Source organism: Perna viridis, chromosome 14 (assembly GCF_037379345.1).
Source record: "Perna viridis isolate PV_CMFRI_1.1 ecotype Kerala chromosome 14, ASM3737934v1, whole genome shotgun sequence".
Classification (NCBI taxonomy): domain Eukaryota; kingdom Metazoa; phylum Mollusca; class Bivalvia; order Mytilida; family Mytilidae; genus Perna; species Perna viridis.
Window position 1 is genome coordinate 31,828,613 of NC_142458.1, and position 12,542 is coordinate 31,841,154.

At 32.2% G+C, this 12,542-nt stretch overlaps 1 protein-coding gene and 1 long non-coding RNA gene across 23 annotated transcripts in view; one reads left to right on the forward strand and one right to left on the reverse strand.

Annotated features, from left to right (window-relative positions):
• The window catches only part of LOC148598997 (microfibril-associated glycoprotein 4-like), a 134,665-nt gene that overhangs the window by 104,229 nt on the left and 17,894 nt on the right, over positions 1-12,542 (forward strand). The window lies entirely within an intron of this gene.
• The window catches only part of LOC148598999 (uncharacterized), an 88,490-nt gene that overhangs the window by 61,751 nt on the left and 14,197 nt on the right, over positions 1-12,542 (reverse strand). For 9 of the 22 annotated variants that reach the window (XR_015918317.1, XR_015918315.1, XR_015918320.1 and 6 more), the window contains 5 exons: positions 11,246-11,436; positions 10,450-10,559; positions 8,002-8,101; positions 7,082-7,211; positions 3,012-5,627 (listed from right to left, as the gene is read on the reverse strand). This is a non-coding gene — a long non-coding RNA (uncharacterized LOC148598999). Of the gene's footprint in view, positions 1-3,011; positions 5,628-7,081; positions 7,212-8,001; positions 8,102-8,799; positions 8,815-8,952; positions 8,981-9,358; positions 9,424-10,449; positions 10,560-11,245; positions 11,437-12,542 lie in introns of those variants that run through there. The other 13 variants (XR_015918324.1, XR_015918332.1, XR_015918331.1 and 10 more) reach the window with 13 other exon arrangements.

The window sequence follows — 12,542 nt, forward strand, 5'->3', positions numbered from 1 at the left end:
GGACACATATCAAATCAGATTTGATGAGCATGTATGATTCTGGTACGAATGTGCTATTTCAAGTAGTATGATCATGTTAAGAGTACAGTTCGCATCATATGTCATTGGTATGGAGAATCAAGGTACGAAAATGGTATTTCACAGAGTATTGCTATCTTTGTCTGTTATACGGACATGTCAGGGGTACCGTTTCCGTCAGATGTAATGATCATGTATGTTGTTTGTAGGAAAATGTTATTTCGAGGTCATATGGACAGTACATTAGGAATCAGATGTGATGAGCATATTTGATTTAGGTAGGAAAGTGCTATTTCAAGTAGTACGGTCACATTTAGGGTATTTCATACCACAGTATTTTATCTTTGGAATTGTATAATCGCTATTTAAAGGAGAACAGTATGCATCAATTGTCATGAGCAATATTGATTTTGGGTAAGAAAATGATATTTCAAGTACTTTGGCCATATTAAGAAAACGTTTAGTATCTTAAGTTATCGGCATATATGATTTAAGCAGGAATAATTTTTGAAAAAGTTTGGCCATGTTGGGCGTACAATTCTTATATGATGTGATAAGCATGCATTTGTGGGTAGTTTTTCTGTCATACGGGCATGTCAGGTGTACGGTTTGCGTCACATGCGGTCATCATGTACGTTATTGGTAGGAAAATGTTATTTCGAGTCATAAGGTCATATAAAGAATACTGTATGAATCAGATGTGATGAGCATGTATGATTTAGGTAGGAAAATGCTATTTCACGTAGAATGGTCATACTTAGGGTACATTATCAAATCAGATGTGATGTGCATGTATGATTCTGCTAAGAATGAGCTATTTCAAATAGTATGATCATGTTAAAAGTTCAGTTCGCATCATATGTGATTGGTATGGAGAATTAAGGTACGAAAATGGTATTTCACAGAGTATTGCTATCTTTGGAATTGTAAAATGGCTATTTAAGTGAGGACAGTACGAATCAATTGTCATGAGCATTAATGATTTTGGGTAGGAAAATGATATTTCAAGTACTTTGGCCATATTAAGGAAATGTTGGTATCTTACGTTATGAGCATATATGATTTTAGCAGGAATAAGTTATTTGAAACAGTTTGGCGATATCAGGCGTACAATTCTTATATGATGTGATAAGTATGCATTTTTTGGTAGTTTTATCTGTCTAACGTGGATGTCAGGGGTACGGTTTGCGTCAGATGTGATGAACCTGTACGTTATTGGCAGGAAAATGTTATATCGAGTATTAAAATCATATTACAGATACATTACGAATCAGATGTGATGAACATGTATGATCAAAGTAGGAAAATGCTATTTGAAGTAGCATGGTCATACTTAGGTTACATATCAAATCAGATGTGATGAGCATGTATGATTCTAGTAAGAATGTGCTTTTTCAGATAGTATGACCATGTTAAGAGTTCAGTTCGCATCATATGTGATTAGTATGGAGAATTAAGGTACGAAAGGGATATTTCACACAGTATTGTTATCTTTGGAATTGTATAATGGCTATTTAAAGGAGAACTGTACGCATCAATTGTGATGAGCATTAATGATTTTGGGTAGGAAAATGATATTTCAAGTACTTTGGCCATATTAAGAAAACGGTCGACATCTAAAGTTATGTGCATATATGATTTTAGCAGGAATAAGTTATTTGAAAGTTTGGCCATGTTAGGCGTTCAATTCTTATATGATGTGATATGCATGCATTTTTGGGTAGATTTTCTGTCATACGGGCATGTCAGGGGTACGGTTTCCGTCAGATGTGATGATCGTGTACGTAATTGTTAGGAAAATTATATTTTAAGTCCTTTGGCCTTATTAAGAAAACGGTTGGCATTTTTAGTGATGAGCATGTATGATTTTAGCAAGAATAAAATTTTTGAAACAGTTGGGCCATGTAAAATTATTATATGATGTGATAAGCATGCAATTGTTTGGGTAGTGTTTCTGTCATACGGCCATGTTAAGACTACAGTCCGCATCAGATGTAATGAGCATGAATGAGTTCCGACTCGAAAGTGCTATTTCACGGACTATGGCAATGTTAAAGGTACAGTTGGGATCTGATATGATGAGCATACTTTGGTAAGGAAAGTGCAATGTTAGTAGTATTGGCTATGTGAAGAGTAGGCTTCGAATCATCTGTTTAAAAGAGTTTGGACATGTCAAGCATACAATTCGCATCAGATTACATAACCAGGCTATATTTTGGTTTTGGGTAGTTTTTCGGACAAACGGCCATTTTAAGCGCAGGGTCCGCATCAGACGTTATGAGCATGAATGGGTTTTGACCGGAAAGTGTTATTTCACGGACTATAACAAAGCAAAGAGTGCAGTTTGCATCAGATGTGATGTGCATATTTTGGTAAGGGAAGTATGATTCCAAGTAATATGACCATGTGAAGTGTAGGTTTCGAAAAAGGTGTGAGGGAAATGAATGATTTAATGGATGTATAGAAGGGTAACATTTGTATCCATTCAAGATCCTTGATATTGTTCAATTTTTCACCGCTTTAATTACATATCACAACTTTCTAGGTATGTGCATTAAAAAAAAAAAAAAAAAAAAAAAAAAAAAAAAAAGCTTTCTTAAGAACAGACGCATGATGTATCCTTCTGATTTAAACAATAACACAATATTTGAATGGCTAGATTAGTATACAACATTTTCCCTCCCAGGTTTTCTAGGTTAAGTGAACTATATTTGACATTACGCGTCACTTAGATTTAAACAGCGATTTGAATTTGAGGAATAGTCATAAGCTACAACCTTCAAACAAAAACAGTCTAAGCCATTAAGCAAGCCATTTTGTATCAAATATTTACTCTTCATATTACATAAAATAAGAAATTGAATATTATTTCAAGATTACCTACTGAATTATGTTACACATGCCTTATTTTTTGGTTGATAAGGAGACAAATTAAGGTTATTTTTTTTACATAATTAAGTCCATTTTTCAGTTAGTGAAATACTTAGACTTACCAATTTTATACGACTGCAAAACACATTTGGATGTATTATGTTAAAGGTGTGTAGTTGGAGTCTGTAGACAATTTGATTTCCGTAATTTAATACGGGTTTCCCTTGTATAGGTACTTCTAAGTTGGTACATGAAAGTTTAACACATATATGTCCACTGTGGTGGACGCATTTTTCAACAAATGGTGGGCATTCCAGTGGGAACAAATTGTGCTCTTCTACTTGCTGACCTATCCCTTCACTCTTATGAGGCCGACTTTATAGCTGATCTGATTCGAAAGAAAGAATATCGTTTAGCTAGAACCTTTAATTTCAGTTTCCACTATATAAGTGACGTATCATCTTTAAAATTCCTGATTTAATATTTGATACATAGCATCTATGCCCCCCCCCCCAAAAAAAAAAACAAAAAAAACTTTGAGATAAAGGATACAACAGACCTTGACCTACAGTTAGAAATCGATGTATGATCAGATTCTAAAATTACAGTTATTTAAATGGTTGAAATTTTTACCATTATTTCTTTTCTCAGCTCTTCGCTTCACACAAAATTACTAGAAGATTTTTGTTGTTTATTTTCTAGTGATATTTAACTGAACTTTTTAGTGCCACCTGGGGATAGAACTACTTTGATTTGTGTATGACTACAATTAAGGCAAAGTCTTCTTTCTCCTTCTGATGTTATTTTTTAGTGTAACAGAAATGGCCAAATAATTTGGATTGACAAATTAATTCACTTTAAGACATTAGAGTTAAATAACTTTGAGGCCTATCGGAGGACTAACTGAAAACACTGCCATTGGTATTTGACCACTTATTGGTCAATTTGCTCAAATTTCTTTGTTGAAAATAGGGTAACTTTGCTAAGGGTTTAAAAAAAAAACCTGGATGGATTTTGGTAAGTGTTGTTCAAAAGTAAAGGTAAAAGATAGGGGAATGGCAACATATATTTTTTCAATTTATCTAAAATAAGTGGAATACAAATACTTTCAACTATTATCATTACACAATTATCAAGTATCATGATACTTGCGAGAAACATACTTTAAATTATATAAATAACCCCATTCCCTCAAAGTGTTGTAATACTTTAAACAAATGCTACTACCAATTAATTTAATGTTAATTCCAGTAAGTAGTTAAAACTATCACGAAAGAAACTAGAGGCTCAAGAGAGCCTGAATCGCTCACCTGGTTAACCATTTCCTTATTTGAAAAACTTGAGGAATGAGACAGGCTAAGTTAAAATCAACTAAATTGTCAAATGCAGGAAATGCTTTTCATAGCATTTTCATGGCCTGAACCAGAATTTTGCTAAAGGCAACAATTTTTTTTTTTTTTTTTCAAAAACCCGTCTTAATCCGAACGGTCAATTTGTGTGGGATACCCTAAGGAACATGTATGCTAACTGTCATTGAATTCTGTAAAATGGATTTTGAGAAGCAGATTTTCAAAGTTGCATATGCGAAAATATAAAAAAAACTGTTTCAGGGGCCGTATGACCAATCGTTTTGAAAATTTTGGTCATAGGTCTGTCTCATAATGCTAAACAATATTACCCAGACAGAAATTTGCTAAAGGCAACGATTTTTGAGTTATTTGCAAAAAATTGCCATCTGAACCTATGTTCTATTTTTAGTAACGGCGGCAATATTTTTTCATGAATCAACAATACCAACAACCATTTTGTGTGGAATACCCTAAGAAACATAAATGCCAAATTTCATTGAATTCTGTCCAATAGATTTTGAATAGATTTTCAAAGTTGCACATGCAAAAAATCCAAAAAAAAATCTGTTTCCGAGGCTGTAACTCCTACATCAGTTGACCAATCATTTTGAAAATTTTGGCATAGGTCCATCTCATGATGCTGAAAAATTTTATTCGTGCCAGATATTTGCTAAAGGCAACGATTTTTGAGTTGTTTGCAAAAAACTGCAATCTGACCCCTATGTTCTATTTTTAGTAACAGCAGCCATGTTTTTTCAATGATCAAAAATCCCAACAATCATTTTGTGCAAAACACCCTAAGGAATAATCATGCAAAGTTTAAAACCTGTCAGTTTAGTAGTTTCAGAGGAGAAGATATTTTAAAATTTGTCCACGACGACGACGGACCCCAAGTGAGCTAAAAAGCATCGTTATAGAAATATCCTTATTGTGACATGAATCGCCATTCATACAGAAGTTTAAAGGTACCAGAAGTTCAGCAGTTTTTTTTTTCCACACTCATTTGTAATATGCAATCTATCAAAATTTCATATTCTATGTATTTTCTAAAATAAAATAAACCTATTTTTTTTAAACTTCTATCCTTAAAAATCTGAGAGAAAAATGCTCATTACAAACTGTGTCAGTATACCAATCTGTTATTCCAAAGTTCTTCTTCCTTTCATTTGAACAGGGTACGTGACTGATCAACCTAATGCCGGAAAATAAATGCTATTTTTCCTCCATTCCCCTGGGTGAACAAATAGGAAAAGTGTTTTTTTTTTTCAAAAAAATACATCCATTTTATGACACAAATAAATATTTACAAAGGTCTAATACTATAGTTTGACCCTTGTCTGGGAATATTACAATCACTGAACACATCAAGGAAGACAGCTTTTTTCCCTCCTGAAAAAAAGAAATAAATTCAATGCAGTTCAATCCATAAATAATGAAAACTGAACAAAATAAAACCATATTACTTATGGCTGTCATGAACTTGTAGTGAATCCATCTGCACAATGAATACTTATTTGTACAAAATGCCAATAGTTTTTCTTTCTTTTTTCTTCTTCCCTGAATTGACTTTTTATGAGCAACTGAGCGGGTGTTGCTAGAAAAACAGAGGATGCTTACCATATCAGTGCACTATGGTTATGCTTCCAGTTTTTGTGGAGTCTTAGATGCTTATTTACTTCTGTTTTACCTTGCATGTACAGTAGTCCCACTCTTGAGAGAACAACCCATTTGCAACATAAAAGAGGCTTTACAAAAGGGGTGGTCTCTATAAAGGAATTGATCTGAAAATCAAAATGGCTGAAAATATATACAAAATGTTCCTTATGTAACAGATTTGCTTTTCTTTTGTAGGACCTTTATGTATAATCCAGATAATGTCTGTTACATGTTTTATGAATATTAAAATGCCTTTTATTATCTGTTTAAAATGCAAGTATGACACATTAAAATATAACAATGTATTTAAACATAAGATGCATTCATTAAAAGAACTTGAACGTGTACATTGTATCAGATTTACTTTGAAAAATGAACTGATGTCAGACTGTTTTCATAATTAAAATGTTCTCCTTTTTCCAAATAATATTTTGAATTTGCATTTTACACACCTTAAAATCTGCCGCCAGCTTCCTCAAACTGTGACCCTTTTCAGTTAATTTAATGACTTTAACTTTGTTTTCGAGTGTCAACACTTTCATTTTTTTTTAACAGATGTCATCTTTGTTTACCAATTGTGCAATCACAGAAGTGTAACTTTAACCTTTCAGGTCAAACTATTGAACATCCGGTCTCAAACTTCTGGTTTATCATTGTTATCAAAGTTGTCAATAAACAACAGCATGGTTGTTTTTGAGAGGACAAAGGATATTTTTGGCCGAAAAAAGGTGGCCTTCAAAAAGGGGTTAATTAGTATATAAAAGAGTTAATGCAAGAGAAATATGGCCAGGAGAAAGGAGTGGTCTTTCAAATGAGGGGCCCTAGAAAGGGGGACTGCTGTATAATATTTCAGTGATTTTTTATTCTTGGTTGTGTGTCAGTTATCCATGCCTGTCTTTGTCTCTGAATTACATTCTTTTAGTTTCCACTATAATCCTTGAACTCTCTCATCATTAGTTTGATAAAGAAGTGTATTTCTTATAAAAAACATATCCCCAATACATAAACAAAACTGTAAAATTTACTTATTTTATTCATCTCTTGCTTTCTAACCTACTAGGTAAATTAAGCAATGAAAAACACATTTTTTACTAAAATGCAGTTCTTTTTTCTGGAAAAGTAGAAAATCAACATTTTAACTACACAATTTGATTGTGCTTTATATGCTAACAAATAAAAATGCTTACAAAAATCTCTTAAGAATGTCATTTCCAAACAGTTTCCAAATACATAAATCTATGGTGCTGCTGCAGGGCACAGTTGTTCAGTTTAACCTAAACAACCTGGCAACTGACATCTATCATTGATTGCTTGATCCTATAAAAAACAGATAATTACTTTTAATACATGAAATAAAACACAATTTGCCAAAATTATACCACAATACTTGAAATTCTATGCATTATGCTATGCAAATTAGGCCTCAGACTGAATCATGAACAATTTATGGTTTACTGCAAGAAATATCACTAAAGTATGATAAAAGAAGATATTCCAGACCTGTCAACAACTACAATATTCGTCATAATAGAAATTTGCATTAAAATTGTTCTACAACATGGCAAACATGAATAAATTTGATATTAAGTGACCAAAATCCTCAAAAATATATATTATTTTTAGAAAAAATATCAATTAAGAATAGCAAAAATGCATTAGGTGAGTGATTTTTACTTTCAAATGTAAGTGTGCACACATACACAGAAAAATTCTATATCAGCCCAAACACAAAAATATGTTTGTTTGCTGTTTCTCAACCCAATGATTTAAAGCTTAGGTCAGTAGGTAGGAAAAAACAAATTCTTCTATTGAAATTATCAGAGAGGAAGAAATGCATAAGGAATGTAACATAAGTGAGGTAATTAGTTAGTCTCGTATCCATGATGATTTATTATTATTTTATCCATAATTTTATGTTGCTTATGATGTTATATAAAAAGTGTGTATCAATTATATCATTGATATGTTAATTTATAATTATATTGTAATGATCAATATCTTGAATTATGATACATGTACAACTTTCATGCATATAGAATGTTTCAAGAAATTTGATTTTAACTTAAAAAACCTAGACCAATCCACAAAGATTGGGAAACTGTCAAACCTTAAAGTCAAAAGCACATGTTTTCTACTTTCACTTTGGTGGTGTTGTGCTGCAGTACTCCTTATCAACTGGACATACCTCCTCTTTCCTGTCTTTGAATCTGTATATAAAAATCACACATTTTATCTACTTGGATACATCTTTAAATATGGCCAAAATTCAAGTCAAAAATTACATGCAGCTGTTTAAAAAAAAAAAACATAAAAGGAACTCTGACTATTTTATTAGCCTCCATGTTTTGACGTAGACCCGCTCAAGAATATCAATACAATACTTGTACCTATTACTATAGGCAAAGTTTGCGATAAATTTTTTTAAAAAATCTTGAGTAAATGTGATATGTTTTGAAATACCTTACAAGTTTTTTTTTATAACTTCCATGGGAAATAAGGTTGTAGCCGACAAAGAAGTTGGTTTGTTAAGGGCAAAATTTGGCCTCAAAAACAAAGTCTACATGAAAAAACTCTAATATTGTTTCTCAAGCTCTTTAATGTGTTCTATAGTTGATTTGATTGGTTTATGGTAATAATTTGAACATATAAGCCCTTCAAACTTGACCGAGATTGGAAAAATCTGTTAAAAAGGCTGGAAAACACCAAATTTTGTGTAGTTTATTACTCTTTGAACAATGGCCACATGCATGTTGAATCTCTTGCTTCATATATTTTGTGTATAATTGTCAGTTACAACTCGTGTAAAAATATCTTGAGTCAACAGATGTGTGGCAACTTCCGCTCCACACAAAAATCACCGTAAAAATTGCAGAAATGTTCAAGGTTTTTGTAAAAGTCTCATAAATGCACACTGTTATTTCTGAATAAAATCATAAATCTTGTCAAAAACATCTTAAATTCAGTGTTTGCCACCATTTTACTATACTGCTATTACTTAGAAATCAGATAATCAAATTTTCAAAAAAGCCCAAATTAAGAGGCAAAAAAGGGTCCTTACCAAACATTCTCCTTTATAGGTATAAATTCTGAAAAAAAAACTCCCATTACTTTCTATGCTTAGCCATCACAAAATCAACACCCATATTTTTTTACCATTCAAAACCTGGATTTTTCATATATTGTTTAGATAAAAAGATATATAGTTTCATCTTATGCCGCTGTCAAACTATATGGTCATGCAGAACTTTTTGGCAATTCACATGGCTTGTTTGTAAACAATGTATTTCAGCACTGTGTTTCTATACAGGACATCCCTATTCTTTAGATCTTTGGTGAAAAAAAATATTTCAGTTCTAGAAAAAAAAAAAAATAAAAATTACTAGAAAAATGAAAGTACTGTAAGAAAAAAATTCAAACCAAGCAGTGTTATTCAATGGTCTAAGTTCTGGCACTCATTTCCTTACCTCAAATTTTTCTCCCCAAAATGGGCAGTGCTTGTTGATCTCATGAATATTTAGTGGTTTTATACCTATAAGGGAACAAATTCCATCAAACCTAAATTTTTTTCAGTAAATTACTCATTTTTATATTCAAAGACCAAATATTATGCTTTATTTAGTATCTTGCCTCCACTTGTGGCCAGAGTAAATTTTATATTATTCAGCAAAACTTTCAGGGGTTGAACATTTTTTTGGGAAGACCCGAGCCCTGGACTTTTTCATCTTTTGTACACTAAGCCCGAACAATGTTATGTCAAGTCCCAATCAATATAAATGCAATTTTGTTATCTGATATTCTTATGTATAATTCTAGGTTTGCAGGGAAGAAGACACAGTGTCAATTGATTCAATCTCCACATCTGATGCCTTGTCATCAGCTTTCCATTTCTGCATTTTTTTAACCGTGAAATTATAATTGAGCAACGATCTTATCCTCAAAAAATTATCAACAAAATTTGATCTTTATCATTCCAGCGCTTGATTAATAAAATTTGTAGCATGTCAAAAAATGTGTCTGATCAAGCGCAGGTGTGATTCAGACTTGAGAATGACTAATCAATAGATCGATCTAGTAAATACCCATTCTAAAAATAAAGTTATTACTATTTATAGGTCAGGGAATAGATCAAGAAACATGGTCCAAATAATGACAACGAAATCTTTCAAAAATTAGTTCTATTTTTTTTAGATTTGCCATGCCCGACAGACTTATTTCATTGAAAAACGACAAGTCCCGAGGCATTTTTTTTAGTCCTGGGCATCGGGCTTTAGGAATTTTCAACCCCTGACTTTTCAATTTAAAAAAAATTCTGTTGATTTCTTGAAGAAAACCACTTAACCAAAAAAAAGGCACAAGAATATCTGGTAATGATAATCAAATATTGTTTCTAGAATTTTACAATGTAATTTCATGACAAAATTTTAAAAAAGGGACACTATGCTGTTCACTTGAAAAAATACAAGTTTAGGAATGGAAACACACCCCACAATAAAGGGCTTACACATACAAATTCTGAAGTATATGAAATACAAGTGACTAATTTTGTGAAACTAACACTGGATGAATATGATCTTGTGACTAAATCTCCAACAAGCAAACATTCAACAGAAATTCCAGTCTCCATGACATCTATGCAGTTGTTGTGTACAAATCAGGCAGCTAAGACTGAAGTAGAAAATGTGCTGAGAATAAAATTAAGACTGCACAAGACAAATCTTTACATTAATCTAACTAAATAAGTTATTCAGAAGTACTTTGATATATGAAAGCCATATTTATACATGTAAAAAAAGAAAGTTTTTCAATACATGTAAAATAGAGAGTTTTGGAGTTTTTCAAATGTCTATGGTAGAACACATGAAAATAGCCCCCCCCCCCATTTTTTTTTGAAATCCCTAAAAACAAGAGAAACCTACATAAAACTTTTATTTTTATTCACTGTCAAGAAATACAGTTATGAAATTACTATAAAAAGTAGATATGGAAAACAGAAATATGAGCATATGATGTAAATGGTGCATGATAAAAAAAATAATGAAAACAAGGGAGGTAATTAAATAGACCATTTTTCAACTGATTGATTATATGAAAAATAAATCCTTTCTAAAATTGAATTAGAAGGAAATTTATAGTAAAAACTTTTATTTGTGCCTACAGATCTGAAAGAAAGACAAATAGAACTGTAACAATAGGAAAAAATAGTGACATGTAGAATAAAGTATTTAGGGAGCACATACAAATGTCACCGAAGTAAAAAGGTTACTTAGACAGGATTTATTGAAAGAACAGAAATGGGATTCAGCTTGAACAGAAGTGGCAAAGTGTACTAAGTGCAAATACAAATCAAAAACCTTTAACTTGTACGAAGACGTTGAAAGCAACAAGCACGGTCGTCGTGCAGCCAAAATACATGTAAATGTAGGCAGGCAAGTGGGTCTTCAACACACACCAATAGGTACATCAAGTTACCATCAAGTTTGTATGGCATCAAATATCCCCCCTCCATCTGTATCAGGTATGCAGTATAGATCAAATTAAGTGGCTAAAATAACAGAAAAGAAAAATGAAGACATGAAAATGCAGAGAGAAAAGGTAAAAAGGGTGAAAAGACTACATGGCTAGGATCCTAAGACAAAAAATGTCCAGGCCGATGGAATCTATATCAGCAGAATATATTAAGGTATTGGAAAAACGCCATTCCAACTAGCAACACAGTCTAACTTCTCTGTAACTGACAATGAAACATTCAAACATTATGTTGTAGCCACAAATCAAAAATCAAAGCTGTGCTCATAAAAAAGAAAAAGCATACAGTAAACCAGAGGCTCACGTGAGCCTGTATCGCTCATCTGGTTTAATTACTTGCTAAATATTTCATATAATTTTGCGTAAATTTACAAGGAATTTTCCTTAGATGAAGATTTTCTTGCAATTTAAAGCATTGGTAAACAGGAATTATTGCATGGGACAGGTTGGAAAGGGGACATAATGCATAGTTTGCAACCCCAACATACTAAAATCCGGAACCAGGCCTTTAAAAATGCAGAAATTGCCATTGTTTTGCGGAATCCATGAAATTTCTGCAAAACACAGCGTTTCTTAGCCTCCAACATGATTACTTTGCTAAAAAACTAATCTTATTAAACTAGGCATTTCACATCCAGTTTTGTATGGAAATATAGTTTACAAGGCACATAAATGCAAACAATGTCCATCAAATCTTAAGAATTATTTAAATAGACTGATTCATAAAGGATATAAATTCGACATTGTTGTCAGATCATTAAATCTTGTCTTTGTAGGAAAAAATATTGATACTCTTATTAGATCATTACATTATAACTTAATCATTCATATTTTATCATTTTAGTCATTGCACAACTTCTTGCTAGACCAACATAGTCTATGATGTTGCAGTTCTAAATCCTTTGGAAGTTTTGTAACTGATATTTTTTGTGTTGGGAGGCTTGAAGATTTGTCATCCTTATTTGTGTCCTGAGCTTGCTTTCAGTAACTGCGAGCATTCATTGTTTATACCTCATTTGTTTGTCTTCTATGTTATTGTTAATAATTGTTGAGGTACTTTTCTAATGAATTGGATGTATTTCAGGTTGATTTTTACTGTGTGTCTAACTTTGTATTTATTTT